General features: G+C 36.6%; 7 non-coding genes across 7 annotated transcripts; 1 reads left to right on the plus strand and 6 right to left on the minus strand.

Moving 5' to 3' along the window:
- Positions 1 to 73: 73 nt before the first annotated feature.
- On the minus strand, positions 74 to 145 carry Trnaw-cca. The gene has a single exon. It is a non-coding gene; the product is annotated as a tRNA-Trp (tRNA).
- A 415-nt stretch (positions 146 to 560) lies between these two features.
- Trnam-cau lies at positions 561 to 632 on the plus strand. Its single transcript has one exon. It is a non-coding gene; the product is annotated as a tRNA-Met (tRNA).
- Positions 633 to 775: 143 nt separating this feature from the next.
- Trnaw-cca lies at positions 776 to 847 on the minus strand. Its single transcript has one exon. It is a non-coding gene; the product is annotated as a tRNA-Trp (tRNA).
- Positions 848 to 1,033: 186 nt separating this feature from the next.
- On the minus strand, positions 1,034 to 1,105 carry Trnaw-cca. Its single transcript has one exon. It is a non-coding gene; the product is annotated as a tRNA-Trp (tRNA).
- Positions 1,106 to 3,995: 2,890 nt separating this feature from the next.
- On the minus strand, positions 3,996 to 4,067 carry Trnaw-cca. Its single transcript has one exon. It is a non-coding gene; the product is annotated as a tRNA-Trp (tRNA).
- Positions 4,068 to 12,418: 8,351 nt separating this feature from the next.
- Positions 12,419 to 12,490, minus strand: Trnaw-cca. The gene has a single exon. It is a non-coding gene; the product is annotated as a tRNA-Trp (tRNA).
- A 286-nt stretch (positions 12,491 to 12,776) lies between these two features.
- Trnam-cau lies at positions 12,777 to 12,848 on the minus strand. The gene has a single exon. It is a non-coding gene; the product is annotated as a tRNA-Met (tRNA).
- Between the last annotated feature and the right edge of the window lie 10,127 nt (positions 12,849 to 22,975).

Genomic DNA, 22,975 nt, shown 5'->3' on the forward strand with positions numbered 1-22,975 from the left:
AAGCAGCTAATTTAATTGGACTTTGATTGCGTTTTGTTAATTAAAGTTAAGGATGTTAATTCCAAAAGTTGTATGACCCCGACGTGATTTGAACACGCAACCTTCTGATCTGGAGTCAGACGCGCTACCGTTGCGCCACGGAGTCTATAAAGTTAACTTTTTTGACAACTTTTGACGTCTAAATGTCATATACATGCAGTCAAAATTCAAAAATACTTTAAAAAATATCTGGAGTCAAAATTCAAATTCAAGAATAACTTTATTTACATACATAATTATTTACCCTTTTTACAATTTGCAAGGGCACAAACATTTATCTTGTTACAAATCTCTCAACATAATTGTATTGGGTTTGCATCGGTTTATATTTCTTAAACTTTTAACAATATTATGGAGATAATTGCCAAAGCAATTATTTACATTTGAAGTGTTTAGGATACTTAAGATTAAAATTTTAAACTATGGTTAGTCGATAAAGTTATTGACATTGACATTTCAAATGTCAAATAAATGTGTAATATTTTTGGAGAAAAAAAAATATATTTGATAGGTTTTTTAAGAGCAGAGTGGCGCAGTGGAAGCGTGCTGGGCCCATAACCCAGAGGTCCGTGGATCGAAACCATGCTCTGCTAGAACCAAATCATTAGATTAGGTAACATTTTAACAGATAATCTTCGAAAACTTCGAATACAGTATTAAAGTCCAAAACACGCCTAGTTATTTAACTAACTTTAGTTTATTTAATATTGTATATATAACTCCAAAAGTTGTGTGATGACCCCGACGTGATTTGAACACGCAACCTTCTGATCTGGAGTCAGACGCGCTACCGTTGCGCCACGGAGTCGATAAAGTTAACTTTCAAGCGCAAAAGTTACGTTTATATGTCATTAACAACTTTACCAAATAACATTAATATTAAAGTACACACATGAATACCAATCGTAAAATGAAAACAATTGGGAAATTAATAAACACTAGACTTTTAAAGTTCAATGTTAAGTTTAGCTTTAGGGATCCAAAAGTTATATAATGACCCCGACGTGATTTGAACACGCAACCTTCTGATCTGGAGTCAGACGCGCTACCGTTGCGCCACGGAGTCTTTCATATTGGTTCAAAATAACATTTTTTTCTTAAATTTGTCTGCATTTTAGCATATTTTCTAAAGTTAAATATATTTTTATTAAACGTTAAAAGTTGATGATAACTGAAGATTACGCAACTTTTAAGAGCAGAGTGGCGAGCGGAAGCGTGGTGGGCCCATAACTCAATTGAAATTTAAAATTTTTAGAAATTATTATCTTTTCGAAGTCATTTATCTTGTTTTACTTATGTTACACTTCACCAATGTAGTGATATAATCTATTATTGTTACTATATTAACAAAGCAGTTTGGAATTAAGCTACATTGTGTTTTGACTTGGTTTTGTCTGTTTTCGTCCAGTTTTTTTGTTCGTGTTTGCTGTTATTGTCTCAGATGTTTCTGTTGCATGAATAAATGGTGATAATGAAAAGCGTCCATTCATTGCAGTTTTCGGAAACCAAGACTTTGACGCACTTCTCAGATATCTTCGGTTATTCCATCCACTTCTGCTCTTTCACACAGGACATTCCAAAGGCCATTGATGAATTGACCGGGAACTCCAATGCGAGTGCATTGTCCACTCTCATTGTGTCCCGCTGCCGCCGGTCTTTCAATACCATTCCATCTTCTTTTCATCATTATATTACGTACGCTCTGCTATTTTTCGATATTATCCGCACAAAAGCACTCTATTTAAACATTACTCTCCACTTTTACCCATTTCGCCTTTACCATTTTTATTTTTTTTTTCTTTCTGCGGCCCGAGCAGAACAATGAGGAATTGTAAAAATGAATGCGGAATGAACCTGCTGTGAGCAGATCACCATCGGCTGATACCATTCAGGAAAATGTTCTACAACAACTTTGTTAACAAGATTTATGCATTTATCTTTTATTTTCTTGAAACCTTGATTGGATCGAATACAATAAGCGTACGGGTTCTACCTCGAATGAGGTAACAACATCTATTAGTCTCGAAGTGCAAGTTAACTTTTGCTGATTGCTAATACAAATGGAGTCCGGAAAACTAGAATTTCGCTTCGGATTGATGATGCTTGTGTATATGTCGAAGTGGGCGGAATTAGTGTGAGTTTAATTAACTAGAAATGGTAAATGTTGAACGTGGTGTGCATTATTTATAGCGCTGCCTGAATGATCCGTCTCGAATACGTGAAATAAAGAGTAAAAAGTGAGAAGGAGGAGGAGGAGGAGGAGAATGTATAAATGTGTTTGGTTGTCAGCTGTGATTATACTATTGTGTGTAAAATGTATAAAAATGTAGGTGTGATCGAATCCACCAGTGTCACTGGGCAGAAGAGGAGGACAATCGAAGCGATCCACCGAAGAGTGAAGGGAGGAGAAGAGTAGTGAAACGAGTAGAGTGGACGTCTTGACCCATGTGGGAGCATACGTACATGCATGCATACATGCATACGCGCACGCTACTCGGAAATAAATCCATGCAAACATCAATTGCAATTAAAAAATGATATCCCAAAGAAAACACAAACAATTAACTGCAGACTCAATAACGCGCATGCAATTGCATAAATCTATTGAACCAGTTCTCCTCCTCCTCCTCCTCCTACTCTTCCAACTCAATAAATAATGCCAACATTGATCTATTCCAACTCGAACACTATAAATTATAAATCATCGTAGACTTTACAAACTGCAGTTCCGAATTTTGGAAGAAAAAAAAAACAAATAGAATTTCAAAGAATCATGAAATATGTTTATAGAAAAATTATTATTAATGATGGATTGAGTTTGGAAAGTATTTGGAACCGTTAACATCATTACAAAAATTTTGCTGCAATTTGTCTATTTAAAACTATAATCTGATATATTTTGTAAAAAAATAAAACAACAAATATGACTGTAAATATGCAAAATTTGTAAACTTTGAATGCAAAATTTGTAAACTTTGAATGCAGAAATTGCAGAATCGTAAAAGAAATGTGAAGAGGTATTTGGAACCGTTACGGCGTTAACATTATCAAATTGTTAACATGCAAGCGAAAACTCTTTCTCGTTGGAAAAAAGGAAACATCGGCGATTTGGTCACCTGTACGACATAAATCGGAGAGTATCTCTCTGACTCTCGTACCGCCCGCCCTCCCTTTCACAGCTCTTTACTGTTAGCTTTAAGCAGCAAGACCGGTGTGTTCCCATCGGTAATCGGACAGCAATTGAATGGGTAAATTGGCGTATGAAATCGATACTGCACTACGTCGATCGAGTGGTAAGGGAGGAAGCGAGGGGGAGAGAGAGAGAGTCGTTCCTGATTGTGGGAATCACACGGAATCATACGCGATTAAGTAGAAAGAAGCATATGCGAAATTCGATGAGGCTGTGCTGACTGACTGCATCAGTTGATGGGAAAGCACGCGACCAAATGGAGGAGGGCCCTTTTGTCATCAGAACTATATCTCCCCTTCTTGGATAAATACAGACACACAATCATTTATTTGCTGCTGGTTCTGCCCACATCTGACCATTCATTGTCGTGAACCCTCCAGTTAAGCCACCCTTGACTATTACAAATTTATTATACAAACTAATCACAACGGATATCTTCCGGACTCACAACAAAAGGCACGACCTTTTGCAACAGCATCATTTCCCAAAACCGAAATCCAATACAACGATTAACTCGTTACGAACGAATCTCAACCGAATAATCTCATCAGTTTAATAGCGACGTTAAATATTACAATTATTAAATATATATATATATACAATTTTCGATTTACCACTTCAATTATATATGTAAAACAATAAATATATAACATTATTATAAACTTAATTATATAAGATATAAACAATTAATTAATATATTTCGTATCTTACAATTTCATTAATAAATAATAATATAAAAGATAAATTATAAACAAAAATTGTTGTTTGACCCCGACGTGATTTGAACACGCAACCTTCTGATCTGGAGTCAGACGCGCTACCGTTGCGCCACGGAGTCTTCTTGCAAGTATTATCAAATATTTGCATTACTCCTTTGCACAATTTCAGCTTAAAATTGTCCAAAAAAACTCGTACTTAATTCATTAATTACTCCACATCACCAACAACAAATTATGAAATATATTTATAATTATTAATCAAAGCACATTTACCTTTAAAATGCATATGTGCATTCGAAAATCGCTTCAATCGTTTTCGAGAAAAATGCATAAAACAATTTACGTGATTTTTTTTTCATTGAACCACGAAAAATTGTGACAGCCAAAAACAAAATGGCTGACTTCAAATAAAATGGCGAAATTATTTAGAATTTGATTATAATTTGCAAATAAGATTTTGATACGTTTCTAATGGTAATTTAACGTTGAATTGATTTTGTATTAATAAATATTATTGAATTTAATCTAATTCTCAATCGATCTGCGCGAAAACGGTATACTTGATTATTGGCAATAATTAAATTTAATTTACGAAAAGTTTAAGAAAACAAAAAATGTAAATGCAGCTCGCATAATGTTTTCAGAGCAGTAGATGTAATGTGTACAGTACAGTACACAGTATCTGCGTTGAGTATCTGGTCGAGTCGTCGTTCCGTTGTCTCATTGCGGTCTAGCACATAAACCACATGAAATTAAAGTGGTTGATAACAGCGAGTTTTTAACGGAGCGAAACAATGCGCGGGGCACCTGTTCGTTTATGGAGCTCCTATAATTTAATTCAAAACATGTGTAGCACAGATTGGTAGTTAGATACAGGTTGAATTGTACCGGGTTTATACATCTCTCCTTCTCTCCCATCTATTACAGCGGTTTCTGCTGCTGATGCTGTTCTCGGTCCTTCTTTGTGTGTTGTTGGTTGGTTAGTTGTGTTGTCTGTGAAGAGAAGAGATGATCTCACTAAAATTGCTTCTCATCCCGTCTCCACTCTCGTTGTTTCTCTCTCTCTCGTTCTATGGATATACAAATCTGGTCTTCCGCGTCTCTATAATTGTTACCATAGATTTGCCTTTATTTGGCAAAGGAAAGGAAGATCTGCCGACTTTGGTCTACTCTAATATGGTGAAGAGCAAACAGCTCCCAAGATTTCGCTCCAGACTCGCTAACACAGCAAACACAGAAATAAAGAAAAAAGCAACATAAGAAAAAAGAAAATTGATGAGTAAAACTGAAGAGTAATCTGATTTATATAATAGAGTTAACGAATTTTGATGATTTGTCCTGATTCGTCTGTATTTCTTCTAAATAAGCAATTTCAACCGTTTTATTGACGCCGAAAAAGTGTTGTGGGAATTGAGTCAAGCCTTTTTTTTTCTTATGTATTTCTACAGATAGCTGTAATATGAATAAAAACTGGAAGAAGACAAGACAAGAAGCTCTCATTTTTATGTGTGTGTGTATTTTGTCACCGCTTTCTTCTTCTTTGATTTTTTTTTCAGTTTGTCTGTGTGTGTTTGAGAGAGAGAAGAGATTTCCGATTCCCGTGAGAGACATTAAGTGGTTTTGCGGATGTTCCCAGGATCCGGTCACGCCCTTGTGACCCAGCATCCATCCATCCCTTCGCTACCTGCTCTCTCACTCTCCCTCTCTACATCTATTTCTCACTCTGTCGCTCGCCGAGTGAATGAATGAGTGAGTGGTAAGTTTATATGCATATGCACCATGCAAGAAATCCATACATCACCTGCTTTCCAAAACTGGAAAGAAAAGTTTCGTTAGCCGACGAGACCAGCCAGAAAGAATCAACTCTCCTTTACTCACATTTTCAGTTCTCCTTCGCACGAGAAACATTTGCATATGTTGCCTAATTTGTAAGAGGTCCTCCTCCCCTCTTCGTAAAAAAAACATCATTCCTTAAACTGTTTCCAGTTTCTGAAATACTCGTTAACTGTATTTTACGAGACCATCCACACACTCACACACTATAATAATAATAATAGTTACGGTTCTAGCAGTAGCAGTGATAATAAAAAGCGTAAAACTGGATTTTAATAGAATTTAGGTAGAATTTTTGAATTAATTTAAATTCATTTCCATCCCAAGAATAATCACCCTTCATCCCATTTACTTATGTATTATCTCAACTTTCCTTTCTTCTCTTCCCTATTTGATTCTTTCATAGTCTGCTCGAAACCCACGAACACAAAAGAAATTAAATACAGTGCGTAGTTAGAAGCTATTCACTTCGTTTAACAATTTCTAAATAAAAGCTTCATGTTTAATACAATTTTAATAAATATCTCGATAACAACTAACTAAATAGATATATTGAAAAATTTAGATAATTTAGGAAGTAGTTTGAAAATTATCGTACAATTTTCTAATAAATTAGACGTGATGTCGAGCGATTGGATTTTCCAAAAATGGAAGAGACTTTACGTTTTATTGAATATCTTGATAGCGGATAGAGACATATAAGAAACTGAATTAGCATATTAAAGCTTGGAACGTTCGTCAATGTAGTTTATTTAGTAAATTGATACTAAACTTGAGGTCTAAACTTCCATAAAAAGAAACATCTTTAGATTTTATAGAGTTTATTTGTACAAACTAAATATGTAAAGTGAAGTTTCTTGACAATTCCAAAGATTGAGAAATTTGAAGCTCTTAGAAAAATAAAAATTGTAACACTATTAGATTCTATTGAACGTATTGATTGAAGTTGGTGGTAGATGAGAAACTAAATTGTGTATAATAGAGCTGTAATAGTTGGGGAACGTGTGTAAAGTGTTTAGAAATTATTGTACGATTCTTCGGTTTTCTAGTGTGGATGGAGCAAGCAAGTAAGAGTAAGGTTTCTGTTGCTATTGTTACGATTATGTTGAAGCATTATTCGGATTGCGCGCAAAGAGCGAACGAACGAGTGAACGAGAAGGTGAGAGAGAGAGAGAAATTCACCTTGAATTTGTGTATAGACAAGTGGCGCCTACAACGATCCTAATCTGCGTTTGGAATAGAGCCGTGATTGAATTACTGACTATGTAAATTCGTGTTCGCGTAGGTAAACCGTTGTTGTTTGCTGTTCCCCGTTTCTGGGATACACGGAGCAGCGACGACACACGCCCATTTCCATTTCGAGACTTCGATAGATACTCTGGATGCAATCGAGAATACATCGAGAAGACGAAATCTTCTGATATATTCAGAAAGAGAAAGAGGTTTTTTTTTTCATAGATTTACAGTTACGACCGACGCAATCGGAGCTCGCGAAAGATAAATCTGCACTTTTCTCGGGCTCATAACGTTCACGGTCCGAGCCGAAAATGAGGCGTTAAAGAGAGTGTCTCCTCTTGTTCCCATGTAATGGATCCATACATCACCGAAGAAGAAGAAGTGAAGAAAACAACAACAAAAAAAACGCAAAGAAATTGAAGTCTGAGATAATTATGTAAATAATAGGAGGATGCTGAAGAAAAAGGTGGACGAATTTTATTTTGTTGCAATGTTTAATACACACAATGGATGAGTCACGCGTTTAATTAATTAAATACCTGACACCTTACGATAAATATTTATTATTATTATTCGCGCGTATGACATGAATATCATTATGTAACGCAAAACCTTTTCAATTACATGTAAACAACACATTGTGTCTATGTGTCCGTCCGTCCGTCGAAGATTTATCTGATTTGACATTTGTGCGCGTTTCCATCTGTCCGACTGATACGTTTCTCTCTTTCTCTCTCTGTGTCGCATTCGTCTTCATGCAAATCTCATTCTTCTCATATCTCGCAAGTGTACGAATAACGTATTTACGCAATTCGATCGAGAATTAAAAAAAAAATGCACGTAAAACGGTGATTGCTCACCGTAATTGAATAATTATTTTGCTTTCGTTTCATCTGTCCGTCAAGATAGACTGATTGTTTCCGTGTGATTGCGAATATTACGTTTCGCATTCATTTCGAACACATTACAATAAAAGCTAGGTTAGATCGTATTTAGGTTGGGTTTGAATTTAGGTTAGCTCTATCGGATGAATGCAAAATGTAGAACAATTGAATTTTATTACGAAGATTACAATACAATAAAGGTTTAATATACGATTACAATATTACGTTTCGCATTCAATACGAGTCCAATAGGGAAAAAAAAGTTAGGTTACATTGAATTTAGGTTAGGCGTCAATATTAGAATATTTAAGCACACTTTGAATCCTCTCTTTTGATTTGTATCTCTTCGTATATTTCTAAAACAATTGATGGTAGACACAAAACAATCGATTATTTAATGAACTGTCATCGCGACAGCAGCGAAATTAATACAAGGAATCGATGGAAGTGCACCAGTTGCGGTGTGAAATTGTTGAAAATAATTGCAGGATCAGCGCGTTCGAACCCTTGTATATCGCAGTAGGTGGCAGTTGTATTGCCACTGATTAATTCGTGTTTTATTAAATTGGATACGATGCATATGACATGGTAATGTGCGAGAAGGGTGCAAGGCTGCAGCGTGAGAGGGAGTGTGCACTTTTCCCAGCATCCACCACCCTCTCGACCATTCTCATTGTTGTCGGCCGTCAGCCAAATGAGATCATGAATCTGCCAGTGTTTTCATAGACTTTCATTATCCCTCCTGCTTGTGACACCCAATATATACATACGTACATCCCATTCGCATTATGAATTATGGGAGAAACATAAGCACCCTCGCACGCATAATATAACATCGCTCAAACGTAACGAGCGCAAATATTGAACGATTACACAAACATTATTCCGTGTGAACTGAACACGTTTTGTTACAAATCTCGAATTTGGTTTGGTTTAAATGTTTTCCCATAAACTGAAAATTGAATTTAAAAAGATGTAATTTATTGGGCGGAAACGCAGAATTAGTTTTGGAAGATTAAGAGTATTGGCAAAACATGTCTTTTGCTTTTGGACAAGCACGGAAATTAGTTGTGGTCAAGGCGGAAATCCACCGATTTCGGTCCTTCTTTTCTGTTGTGTGTGAACGAAGAAAGAACAACCTGACAATGAGACCGCTTCCGTCTCTTTAGAACCTAAACCGAAGATCGCAAATATGAAATTAAATGAAATGAAGAGACGTTTAAAAGAAAAAAATAACTCACAGTTACGTTAATCCGGTCTTGATATATACATATTTTTTTTTTGTTATTTTCATCTCGATGTTCGCTTCGTTTTGTTCCGTTTCTCGTTCGTATGAAAAGTATAATTTAATAGAATTCGTAATTTGATTTATCTGCGCTCGGTTTCTTCGTACTCGTTTCAATCTAACTGTAACTGGAGCACACACACACACACACACACATACAGATACACACACATATACGCCGACGCATATTGTTAACGACTTCTCACAATTGATCTATCACAAAGGGAATCAAAGCAAAGCAACGAAGAACTAAACGATGGTTGAGGAATGGAAAGAGAGCCAAAGTCTATCTGCTCGAACGGCAAATGAAATACACCACACACATTTCATTAACTTTCTATTCTTCTCTCCCCTTTCAGTTTATTAAATGCATTCAATTATTCAATTATATTACAACTGCGAATTCACTTACCCAATTCCATTTATTGGCGCGGAATGGACTCGCGCCCACAAATCTATTCAACGCGCGACAATGACCAATGATGATGATGGTTATTGCTTTATCTAATCTAAGTCTCTTCTCTTTCTGTGTTTCTTTCTTTTTTTTGTCATTCCACGTCCGTACTTAATTGAGGATCGTGTCTCTGGTCTCTTGATATATTCACACAATATCTTCATACTTTCAAAAAGTCCTTAAAGTGAACTCATCTTACTTACGTTTACTTTTAATTTAGTTGCAAAATGCAAACTGATTAATTTAGAAGATTTAATAAAATTTAAAATGTGTTAGCTTTAGGAAACTGTTCAAAAAGTTTGAAAGATTTGTTAAATGTACAAAAAAAAATGTGCAGAAATATACAAACACAATACGTATCGGGTCTATTATTTTCGTATAAACGGTAAAGTAGGTAGGTGGCAATTCTAACGTAGCTAGTATTTGTGAGTGATGCGAGAGAAAGGTTTAAAGATTTATTGGTAATATTTCCTCCATTGTGGTTCAACGTTGTTGCAGTGAGCGCAGTTTTTTTCTCTCTCCTTTCTCACGTGAACAGGTAGATCTTTAAGTACTTTCCCACCTCCCGGTCCGCGTCTGAGGCACCAACAAAGAAATATGTAACATGCACACACACATACACACATATATGCATGCTGCAGACTCAGAACCTGTGCAACACTTCCTTCCCATGGGGCAACCTATAAGTGCATGTTAATGTAACCCTAAACGACCAGCATTTCCACAACCCTTAAACACACACATTCGCTACCTGTATTTAAACATATATATTTTTTTTTTGTTGTTCTCTCCTTCGATCGGTGAGAACTTCTTTCGGCTCCGTCCTACATTCGGCAACGCACTCTTCCACGTTATTATTATTAAGATGATGGTGTATTTAGTTTAGTCCAATACGATGTATTTATGGACTGCAGTGCTTTCCTTACAATTCAATTACGATTTTATCGATGCGCAATCGATCAATCAATCAATTTCCTATTTACAAACACACACACAAATCGTATTAAGTCTGTGCGTGTGTGGTCGTGACTTTCGATTACGGCTCACACGAATGAAAGAACGAAAAAAAAAGCCTCATTATTTTGACATCGATAATAAGCGCCAATTTACTGTTACGAAATCGCATCTATTTCATTTGACATTGTGTGTATAGTAATGATTTTCATAAATTCCGAAGCTCGGATTGATCTGATTCGAAATGAATCGATTTAGTTTTGGAAGTGTTGCATAACTGCTGCAGTTTCGAAACGGACGAATTTATTGGAGGCCGTAAATTCGCAGCAGGTTCAGAGATGTGATTTGCGTGGGTGCAAGAAAGGATTGATTTGCGGGATCGGAGAAGAGAGGAAAGCGTAAAATATTCCTTGAGCAATGATATCTAATGTTTCTGCGTGAGTGTGGTGTATAGATACAAGACTTTTGTGCAGTGAATTTTGCTTCTATATTTATATGAAATCGCTAAGAGAGGGGTCTAAAGTCGTTAGTGACTGAATGAATTCGCCACCTTTACAATACCGATATCACCAAATTGTTTTTATGTTATTTGAGATATCGTTTTTCAAACTAGGATAATTGCAGAAATTAGACACTGTACCACAGATCACCGACGTTTCAAAACTATGTAGTAATAAATGAAAATCAAAGATTGGAGAACTGACTCTATATACTTTGTGTATAGAATAGAGTGGTAGAAGAGGTAGTCCGTGGCATGCTACGACCGTTCGCAAAACAAAACAATAAAAAAAAAGAGCAAAGAGTGTGCTGTCTGTGGATTGGCATTGCATACATTTGTTGTTACTACTCCTGTTGTAAGAATAATACGAGAGCAGCAGATAAGACACACGTAAATGTATATTATACACCTCGTCCCTGCATATTTCACATTATTTCCCGATGCAGATTGCAACGAAACTTACATTATTGACTGGAAAATATGCCACGACGACCGCGGATACGTACATTTCTTATCTCGCGCCGCGCCGCTCCGTATTTCACTAATGCGGATCCGACGAAGCCCACGAGAGATCTCACATCTCATTTTCTCTACTTTTCCTCCTTCTTCTCCAATTCCAACATATTTTCATTGTTCCTCTCCATACCGGAGCGATCCGATGAGCAAGTGCATTCAAACTATACCGATGATAGAAATCCCACGATTTGCATTATCACTTGAATTCCTCAGTGTAAATTCAATACAAACAACACAAATTATTAATCAATTTATTTTGTTTGAAAGTAATAATTTTAGGTATAAAATAATGTAAAGTACATAAGAATGGGAAAATTATGAATCTAATAATGCTGATTAAATAATAGTTAATCATGATTTATTAAACTCACTTTGGGATAGGGCACGTGCCGATGTGTATATTTGTATTCGAGAGATGATGAGGTCAATGGGAACGAACTGTACAGCTCCCCCTATACACTGAATACACTCGAAATCGTGTTTTACCAGGAAATTTAATACGAAGCAGGAAAGGAAAGGGGACTGAAAATTGGGTATGGGAAAAACCCAGGGATTTGCATCCATGGGATCCGTCCGAAATCTACTTCTCCTTGGAACAGGTGCATCTGTTTCAAAGGAAGCGAAGCAGATAGATCACACGAGTTATATTTATGTTGGTTGTTTTCTATAGTTAAAAATATACATTAATATTCATTTCATTATTGATGAATTTACAAAAGGAATAATGTGCACAACATTTAAAAAATTGTTTCTAGTTGTACAATTGTAATCATATTCAGTATTTATAAAAATTTTACAAAAGAAATGTTTGACCCCGACGTGATTTGAACACGCAACCTTCTGATCTGGAGTCAGACGCGCTACCGTTGCGCCACGGAGTCTATATAACAAATGTATCCTAAGAGACTTTACGTAATTAATTTATAAAAGATATTAAAAAAAATCTTAACATAAAATTAATAGTTTAGGAACAACCACTAATTCACATATCAACAATTATCAAAGAAAAAATTGTTGAAATATAAAGTCAATTTCTTAACGACTCGTGAATGTTTGAAATATTTAAAAAAAAAAATTAAAAATATTATTATGTATGTGTTATTATTGTAATGTTTGTTTTATTTGATATTTTAGATTTTATAATCTTTGAATAATAAAAAATTGTTCTAGCAGAGCATGGTTTCGATCCACGGACCTCTGGGTTATGGGCCCAGCACGCTTCCACTGCGCCACTCTGCTCCTACTTAAGAACGTCAATAATTCCCAATTACAATTTAATGTCGATATAATAACAGTGTTTCCACATAATTAATAAATCCAATAAATACAAAAGAAATATTTATTAGCATTTACTCTAATCCTAATATATTTAATACAATGCACTCGATCACTTAACACGATTTAATAGATACTCCGTTGCAAGATAATTGTAATTGTCAATGTGTAGGTTTTGTGGGAACCGGCGCCACCTTAGAAACAAAGAACGGCGACAAATGTCGTCGAACAAACGGACATTAATTTTGCTGCGTTGACTGCGGTGAATTGTTTAAAAAAAAAATCGTTGTTTACACGCGCACCAGGTGAAATTCGCCACACCGGCCTTTCCGTTTGCGCAACTCGCAGCCAATTTGCGCTAATTGAACAAGCTCGGACGGCGGCGACACGACAATTCGAAAATTTACATGACAAAAGTCCCCGACGATATGTGACATTTCGGTAGTGTAATCCAATTAGATTTTTGGAGCAGATAGCGTTCGAGATTAGAGTGTTTAAAAACCCGCATTTTCTGTATCGAACAAAGGCTATTAATAGCCACCCTTGTTTGGCGGATATTTCGTGTAAGTGAATGAGTGTGAGTGTGCGAGAGGATGAAGTATTTCTGTGGGAATTGATCAGAGTTTCCCACACCCCTAATCATTTGATTTAATGAAGGCCTGCGGGACGAGCGAGCGTGCGATGCAGCCGACACGGAACAATAGTTTCGCGTCGCCTCCACTCACACTTTTATATTTTATTTATTGTGTTATTGCGTCCACTTACATCCCTCGTGTGCACCCTACGCGCACACACACACACAATGAGCATATGTAGGGTGGTGCATGCAGCATCGTGGGTATTTTTTTTTACTTGGCATCAATTTGCGCGCCCTCATAATTAGCAGAATTATTTATTACACTTAATAGATTATGAATCCATTTTTTTTGTTCGTTCAAAAGCATCTAGTTTGTTCGATACTTTATGAGCCTTAACCAGGACGTCAAGATGAAGTTAATAGTAAACTTTTCCCAATGTCAATCAAATATAAAAGATTTAAAATTAAATTTAAAGTTAACAAATATAAATTTCAATGGGTTTGTTGAATAGGAGTTAGAGAGAAGGAGGAGGTGAAGGTGGAGGAGGTCTAATTACGGTCGTACGAATGAATAAATCAAATTACAAACGCTCACCGGATATACAATGCGATCCGACCAACCTGCAATTACGTTCATTTGCATATTACCGTACGACACCTTCTGACGATTTGTTCATTAATTTTTATTTATTTATTTATTTATTTAGATTTTCTTTCTTTTTTTTTGCAGCTTTTCTTCCTGCGAATCAGGTGGGCCTGTACCGCGAATCAATTACAATATGCACATGGAAACAATGACTCACTTCACCTCACACAAACGGGCAACGAACAAAACCTTTCCCATTCGGAATTTCCTTTCGTCTCAGATGGAAAGCTCGACTCTTGATGCAACCTTATACAATCATCTCTCAATCGAATGCTTTAAAAATCAATTTGTTGTTCTCTTTTTTTCACTTTCTCTGCTACACTACACTATAATTATTGATCTATATGATCAAAATTAAATCATTAATACAAATACACATCATTTCAATTTTGAAGTTTTGAATCGTAACTATTTTCTGTTTGAAACATGTTTAATCGTTTGTGTTTTAAGCGATAAACTGAAGAGAGTTAATATTTGTTTGCATTGAATTTCCCCGTGCACTCAATGCTTCATAGCACACTCATTAAGTAAATATACTTTGGAACACGCTAATTGTCTGCTCAACTAGAATTAATTTCTTTGTTTTGAATATTGTGCACATTCTAATTATGTTATTTGTTTCGAAAATTCATTTAAAATATGAATTTAAGGGCAGAAAGACCTATGGTCAATAGCCCTTTGTATCAGTTGACTTTTTTGAAATTGTATATATTTACTTTGTTCTTTTTATTTCTGTATATGTTTTGTAATAAACATTATTATTATTACAAATTTAATTACTTAAATTAAAACTTGTGTAGATTGAAAAAAAAAAAAGAAAAATTGTACATATTTTGTTTCTTATTAGTTAAATGCCATTCATCAGATCTGTGTAGTTTCCACGACTACCATAATTTGTTTAGCAAGTACTTGTATATGATGTACTTACTTGGCACTTATATTTATACATATGCATTTGTAATTCTTAGGCAACAAATGCATTCCCAGAGTAATGCAATTCGAAATTACAGAGATCCAGAGATGCTTCCGTGGAGGAATACCAAAAATGAATGAGTTTTGTCCCCATTTGGAATGGTGAAGCATTCCCGAAAGCCATGTATTTCCCCGATTCGTGGTCAAAAGGCCATAGAGGTGGGCCCCCAACAGACGATTTACGATCCTCCGCATCGCAGTTATTTGTTGTTTCTTTTTTTCTGCTCTTTCTCTCTCTCTCTCTCTCTTTTGCTTCCTCTTCTTCTTCTTCTTTTATTTCTCATTCTGGTTGTTTTAATTTCTTCCTCGTATCTTCCGTTGGCTGCATTGTTGTTTTTGTTGATGGTGTTTTGTTTTTTACTTGGAATCGGTGGAGGAGGTGAAAATTAAAAATTAATAAAACTGTCGACGGGCGGCGCTGATTACAATAAATTTAATTACCGATGGCGTTGGGGGGATTATCGTTTGTCCGAAATTAAAACAAAAAAAAAAAAGAAAGAAAGAGTAAAGGTAAAAGAAATCTACATATACTTTATCGTTCCTGCACCGCCTCCACCGTCCGTCCCGATGCCCCATAATGCCCCGGTACCAACCGTAACGGTGAAATTTTCGCGTCGGGGTCACCGCAGACGCGACCCCTATTAATTTTTGTCGCAGCTAAAACTTTCATCGAAAGGCCCGCGAATATAAAAAAAACACAAACAAAACAAAACAGAAAAGAAATAAGAAGAAGAAGAAGAATAAAGGATTAAGAAAAACAAAAGAAAGATATGAGAGAAGAGTTGAAGAAAGAGGTGTGCGATAAAGTGACAGAGAACGGGACAGGAAAACAAAAGAATAATTATCATTTCGAATTCCCCCCTCATGGTTGATGTAATCTTGACTTATGGACTGTGCGGCATGTTTTTTTTTTTTCGTAGGTGCCCGTAACTTGGACACATTACCATCGAAAGACGGCAGAACCCGATAGACATTAAAGGAAACAAAAAGAAGGAGTAACAACGAAATTCTATATCGTTATCATTTTTGAAATGAAACATTTATTATCTGCTAAATTCACGGATGACAGCGTACGTCAACATTAATTTAGGTTAATACACAAACAAAATTTAGTGAAATTCTAAATTCCCTAAATAATATATGTAATAGATACATTTTCAAATTAAACCTCATGAGAACTAACATGTTTTTATAGTTATAATTGTCTAAAGCAAACGTTGATAAATTAGCTCTTTTTTAAAGGTAAAGATAATGTGCATATTAAAAAGTCTGCTTAGAACAAGTGGGTGATTGCATATTAATTTGGATTAATTTAAATACAATGGCGCCAACTAAAATTTGGTGAAATTTAAATTCCCTAATGATCGCTTAGAAATCTCTTGACATTGAAATACAAATTTATAAAAAATTGTTGAAATTGTTTATTTATTAACGATTTAAATAGAATCGTTAAAGAGTGTACTGTTATGCAGATAAGCGAGCAGTTAAGTAGTAGTAGCAGTAGTTAGTAGATAGGCATTCATCATCGTTTCGATTCGCTTCTTCGTTTGTTTGTTTCTATGGAGATGTAGACATTTGAGTCCTTAATGGTAGGCTGCAGCAGGAAGTCAGAGTTTTATTAATTAGGCAACTAATAATCTTGGCACCTTCCAGAGCTTCTGCAATTAAAAGAGAGGCGAAAGAGATAAGTGAAGAGATGAAGAGTGGAGAGATGCAACAGAAGCAGAAGTAGCAGCAGCAGCAGCAACGGAGGCATGTGTGTATGTGTAATATACGGCACTGGCACGTGATCAACTATCTTAAGTAGTTTATTACAAGGTTTTGCTGCTACTGATCTCATCATCTCATGCCATCGCACCGACGAACCGAACCTGCCGATGCTCGGGGATAAGCTCTCTCTCCTCTCCAACGTCCACTCTTTTTCCCTTCTTTCTCCTTTGTTTTTTGCTCTTTTTTTTTTTTGCAAATGAATTCCAATGTAAATAACGAAAAGCTGTGATCTTAACACCACCGTCACAGTAGTACCTCTTCTCTTCGTTGATTGGCTTTATTCGTGTACACAACAGCAATACGTATACTTGTCAAGAGCACTTTGAATACAAATTTGTTCAGCATTCGGCGCCGCTTGTAACCCGCAAAACCGCATCAAGTAATCATGGGTAGATAAAAACAAAGCGATGATTACAATAATTAAAACGGTTACTTGTTCATTGAGGCACAAATGATTGATGGGAGGAAAATAAGAAAAGTTGCGATTTCCTTAATGCATCCATCCTCTTAGTATTCTTCGATCCTCTAAACACCGGGTCTTTAATAGTATGCACGGCGAAGCGTGTACTTGTCAAGAGCACTTTGAATACTAATTTGCTTATCATTAGATTCCACTAAAATCACACACACACAAACACTATTGTTTTATTACGCAAGAAATTTAAAGGCAACAAAGTTTCTTTCACTACTTTTTTTTTTCAATGTAGATATTAGATTGTTATATGTTCCATAACGATAACGATAATTAAATCTATCGTCTCTTCTTCTTCTTTTGTCTGACGTGACAATATGGCTTGTCTTGATTGATTGGAGGTGAAGGATAGAACACGACGAAGAGAGGTGACGATGGTTTTCTTAATGTATCCCTTTTGGTATTTGATCCCCGTGTTTCTGATTAGCCGATGATAAGTTGTATCGGTTACTGTTGGTGCTGCTACTACCACTACCAAAGTAACATCCTTGTCGGAGGCGATATCAGATTGCCTCCTTTAAAACTTAAGTGCTCGATAATTAGATTTCATCAATTCATTTAGCGTTGTCGGTGGAGTGCGGAGCGAAGTCTTGGCTGTGTAGTTCTTTGTTGAAGAGAAAAATGGTACAGCAGATAATGCGAGACTCTGAATGAGAGAGATATGATGATGATGATGATGAAGTCTGTAAGAGATAGAGAGAGAGAGAGTGAGATTGAGTGGAGAGAAAACGGGGGGAGTATATAAATAATATAAATATAAAGAGCGTTGAGGTTTAAAATATCAGGTAGCCGAACAAAAGAATGTTGTAGGTGGATACCTGTTCAGCACGAGCTAAAATCTGACGATCCTCGCGTGTGTGCATGTGTGTGTGTGTGTGTGTGTGTGTTTGTGAGGTGACTGCGGGGTCACCGCTGGGCATGAGGCCCTCTCTTCTTCCTCCTCCGCCGCCGCCGCCACCATCTCCTCATCTTTCTTCTCTCACTCTCGAACACATTCTTATCTTTATGCTCTCTGCTTCTTTGCTCTTTCAACTACACCCGCGACCGGAAACGTAAATGCCCCGACCACAGCGCACACAACAGCATCTCTTCAGCTAGTGGAGACCATCTCTCTCTGACTCTTACACGTTCGTACTACACGAAGGCATCTCTTTGTCTCATTTTCCATCTCGCTCACTCTTCAACTTCTTCTCATTCTTCTTAAGAGATCTGTCCCACCGTGACCACGGGAATGAACCTGTTCGTACCATATGGCGTTTCTTAATCCATGCGTGGAGGGCAAAGAATTCCTCGCGACCCGCGACCGTTCCGGATCTCCCCCCGCGCCTCCTCCACCTTCCGGCCACAACCTGAGAAGAACCCCCAAAATCCACCGAATCGCAATTACTTCCCGCGACAGGTGTAAACCGCCACCAATGACCTTGCCATACCTTCTTCTTCTTCTTCTTCATCTCCTTTTGCTTCATCGTCTTATTCTTCGCTCTTTTCTCTTTTTTTTTCGTTCGCTCCTTTCCAGCCGGTGGAGAAGAACAAGACCTTTATGAATGCCTTGGGAGATCGGAAATTCAAACCGCATTGATACCACCTAGATAATTGATCGTTCGCGAAACATCGCTGCTGCTGTTACTTTCGTTGATGATAATGATGATGATGATGATGATGTTGATGATGGTGGACACAAAGACGCACTCGAATTCTTCGACCAAAACCAGAGAGACCAGGAGACGCGATCTTTTTTTTCCCACAGATCTTCTCTCGCGGCTCACCTTCTTCTTCTTCTTCTTTGGCGAATTATCTAAATTCAATCGTTGATGCTCCGCAGATGGAAGAGCGAAAGATCACGCCGGTAATTTCGAACGTAAACTTGGCTACGGACCGATCGACGTGCCGATTACCATCGGCCCTCATCTCTTAAAATCATCTCCACTTCGCAGACGTGCGTGATGCATTCGTACGTGTTAAATACTTTGCGTTCACATTTCGTAAAAGAAATAACTTTACTCAAATATAGCAAGTGCACATCATTAAAGTTCTTTTAAATTGTTAAACTTTATCTTATCCATTTATCTTTTCTAATTTGAATAAAAATAACATTTGATAAAGTGTTAATTTCTGCTTCTAATGCGAATGTTAATAAATCAATTAGCTGCATATAACGTTGATGAAGTCAAAGTCGTCTAGTATTTTCAATTGTTGGAAAGTGGTGTGCATAGATAGAGAGAAAAGGGGGCGACATGTGCGTACGTACGTTAATGCGAGTCGCGTGCTTCGTCGACTGCTTTCGGTAATGGCTGTGTCCAAGAAGCGTGCAGTAATTTCCTATGGAAGAAACAGGTGAAATGATGATAAAAAGGAGACATGTGTGGCATTACTGGTACGCCCGCATCGCGCATCGCTTAACATCATTATACCTTCGCGGTATGCACGTTCCTCCACTTCTGCTATACGTATTGCCTCGTCCATCCTTTACACCTCTTCTCGTCTTTACACATACGCACACACACACACAGAAAGAAAACAATAAAATTAAAAAAAGAAAGAAAATCGTTTATATTTTGTTTTTCTATTTCAAACAAAAGGACGCCACAACAGAAGAAACGTGAAATATTGTCCATTCAAGAAATGTCACGAGTAGAAAGTTAAGTTAAGGATTATGTGATAAGTCATTTGGCTTAAGTCATCATCATCATCATCATCAACAACAGCATTGATTCTCGCCTCTTCTTCTTCTCCAATTTAATTCCACTCCACTGCGACACCTGACGTAACGAACGACGGAGGCGGCACCTATCGTGCACATTTACGTCTCCGGAGACAAATGACTGACACGAGCTTTACGTCAATTAACGAGGCGCCCATCATTATGATTTCGGCTACCGAAATACCGCACCCGTTGATCCTAAATTACTTCTTATATTTTTATTCAAACTTTTCGTAGCCTCGAGCCACAACAATTTTAAATTCAAATGTAAATAATTTCGATAAACTTTTGAAGACTGGTTGTGTATTCTTCACAAACTTTAAGCAAACATAAATAACCGATTAGAGTTGTGGAGGAGGAGAAGGAGAAGGAGATGGAAGGAAACAAACTGTTCGTTGCATTTGACTGCAATTTATTGTCGATATTGTTGAATGGCTTTGCTCCGCAATTAACCAGACCGGTGGTAATGGCTCACTTTTTACTCTAATTATCGCAACCGCTCGAGCTTCTTTCTCTGATCTTTTGCTTGCACCACCACACAAAACGTTAAATCTCGAACAATGCCACCACGCAGAAAACACTCTCATTATTCCTTTGCATTTCGCTTTTATTTATCGCTGCTGCTCGTGCCGTTTCGATTTCCTCACCGGAGGAGAACACTTGTTTATTTTTTCTTCTCTCATTTCTTGCATACTTTTATTATTTATAGTTCGAATTGCCTCTGCACACGCTCATTACCTTCTTGCCCGTGCATTATTATCATTATTATTATTGTTGTTGGAATCGGGTGCTGTTGTACCAACTTACGCCCGCAATCCTCGACCCAAGAGAAAAACCTTGGTAGCCGCAATAAACGCGATTAATTTGATCCTTGCACTTTTCCTAATCGCTTTTAAACGCTCTTGCAATGTTTACCCTATTTGTGCTTTGCTTTGCGTTCTTTTCAATTGATCCAAGATTGCCTGATATAATTGTTATCGTTGTCCTTCCTTGCCTTGCACTTACATACGTAATGAGTTGCTATAGAAACGATAACAAAAAATAAATTTAATGGAAAACTACGTATGGAAATAGGATATTGAAAAATAGGATAAAGTCTAAAAATATCGAAATTATTTCTACAAACGTTAACAGTATATAAATATAAAATTGAATAATGTAATTCAATTGAAATGCAGTTTTTCGAATGGAGTGCGCCGGTAATTAAAGCCATATGCCGCATTTCAATTCCGCTCCGCGTTAAATTAAGTCCACGACATAAGGTGCAATTCTGCTGGTTCCAGTTCGGTTCGTGCACCTACCGAAACGCACACAAAACAAGAAAATGCGGTCCACTTCGTCCACTTTACATTTATATATACAACAAAAAAAACAAAAACAAAAAAAAACAACGACACCCTTGACGAACTTTACACTCGTCCCCGGATACGGAACACGTTCCGAAATTCATTAACAATTCCATTTCCAATTAATTATTTATGTATCTGATACTTTTTTGTTAATTCAATATTAATTGGAGGCGTATTTTTCTAATCAAATTTGGTCTAATTATTATTTGTACATTTGAAAGTGCGATACGTCTGTATATAGATTAGAAAAAGAGAGAGAGAGCAAAAGTGAGAGAGAAAGATACGTCGGCGGATTCAGCGTTGTGCATTCCAATGGCATACATTTGAATAATTTACCTTAGACCTGTCATAAATATGTCAAGTTCGGTTCAGGTTCAGATGCGGCATTATTATTGAATGTTAAGGTGAACAAACTGATAATAAAAATGAGAATGTGTGTGATTATAATATGCGTTGGCCGGAGTCTCACAACACAATATCTCTCTCTCTATATATTTATATGTAAGAGTCTCTATTAAATAAATATTGAGGGATGCGAACTTTTCATGTCCTCTACTCCAGCGTTTCTCAACCTAAAAGTCGTCACTAAATATTGGGATGCGTCCATACAATACAAAGAGATATCGAACTGTATTTAATTGATACACGAAGGTATGTAAAATTTATTTTTTATTTTTTTTTCCCTGTCAACACTACGTTAAGGTATGTTTACACTAGGTCTGACTTGGTTTACATATTTATTTCTTCTCTCAATTCCACATGTGAATGTGTGTGTATTGTCTGGGTAAATACGAGGATGATAGAGAATTTCGATTTGACATTGGGTATTTTGTCATCGGTCTCTTTTATTGGATCTTTGATAAAGAAAAGAAGTGTATAAATATACGGGCTTGAAATGAGGGGAAACACTTTTACACATTTCCGAGAAATCAAGGTTACAGAACGCAGGCGACGTTTCCTGTCCAATAAACGTGTAAATGATAAAAAATAACAAACAAACAAAAATGTATAAATATTTTGAAATTGCAAGGAAAATGAATTGAAATTTAAACGAAAATAATAAGAGAGAGAAAAGCATCGATCGGTGCAGATTACCGCTCGGTTTTTATGGGCTCGTAAATGCTCGCTGGCGAGAGAGAAAATGATCGAGGTTTATGTAGATGCAACGTAAACATTTCTATTTACTTTTGCTCGTAATGCTTCTTGCATTTGTATATGTTGTGTCTTGCGTAGGAGGTTTATTGTTCGCTGTAAATTTTAGTGGAAATATTTCTGGAAATTTGTTGCAGCCAATATAATATGAGCACAGCACAGACGGAACAGAGCTTTGAGAGTGAACTCAATGGAAATATGGTAAAATCTGCGGTCATGTGACTCGACAAGGAGTGGTTTTGTAACAGCACAGAGAAAGAACAAAATAAATGTCTCATAACATCAATCAATGTTACATTTATCTTAAGCAGATCACGTAACTAATGCAAGTCTAGAAGCTTAGCACTGAAAGAAATATTCGTATATGTAAGTCTGTAAAAAACTGAAATTTCGTTTAATAAATTGATCAATAATATATGCAATTACATATTGTAATTATTTGCAAGTTTACT

Source organism: Nicrophorus vespilloides, unplaced genomic scaffold (genome assembly GCF_001412225.1).
Source record: "Nicrophorus vespilloides isolate i.1.1-1 unplaced genomic scaffold, Nicve_v1.0, whole genome shotgun sequence".
Lineage (NCBI taxonomy): Eukaryota > Metazoa > Arthropoda > Insecta > Coleoptera > Silphidae > Nicrophorus > Nicrophorus vespilloides.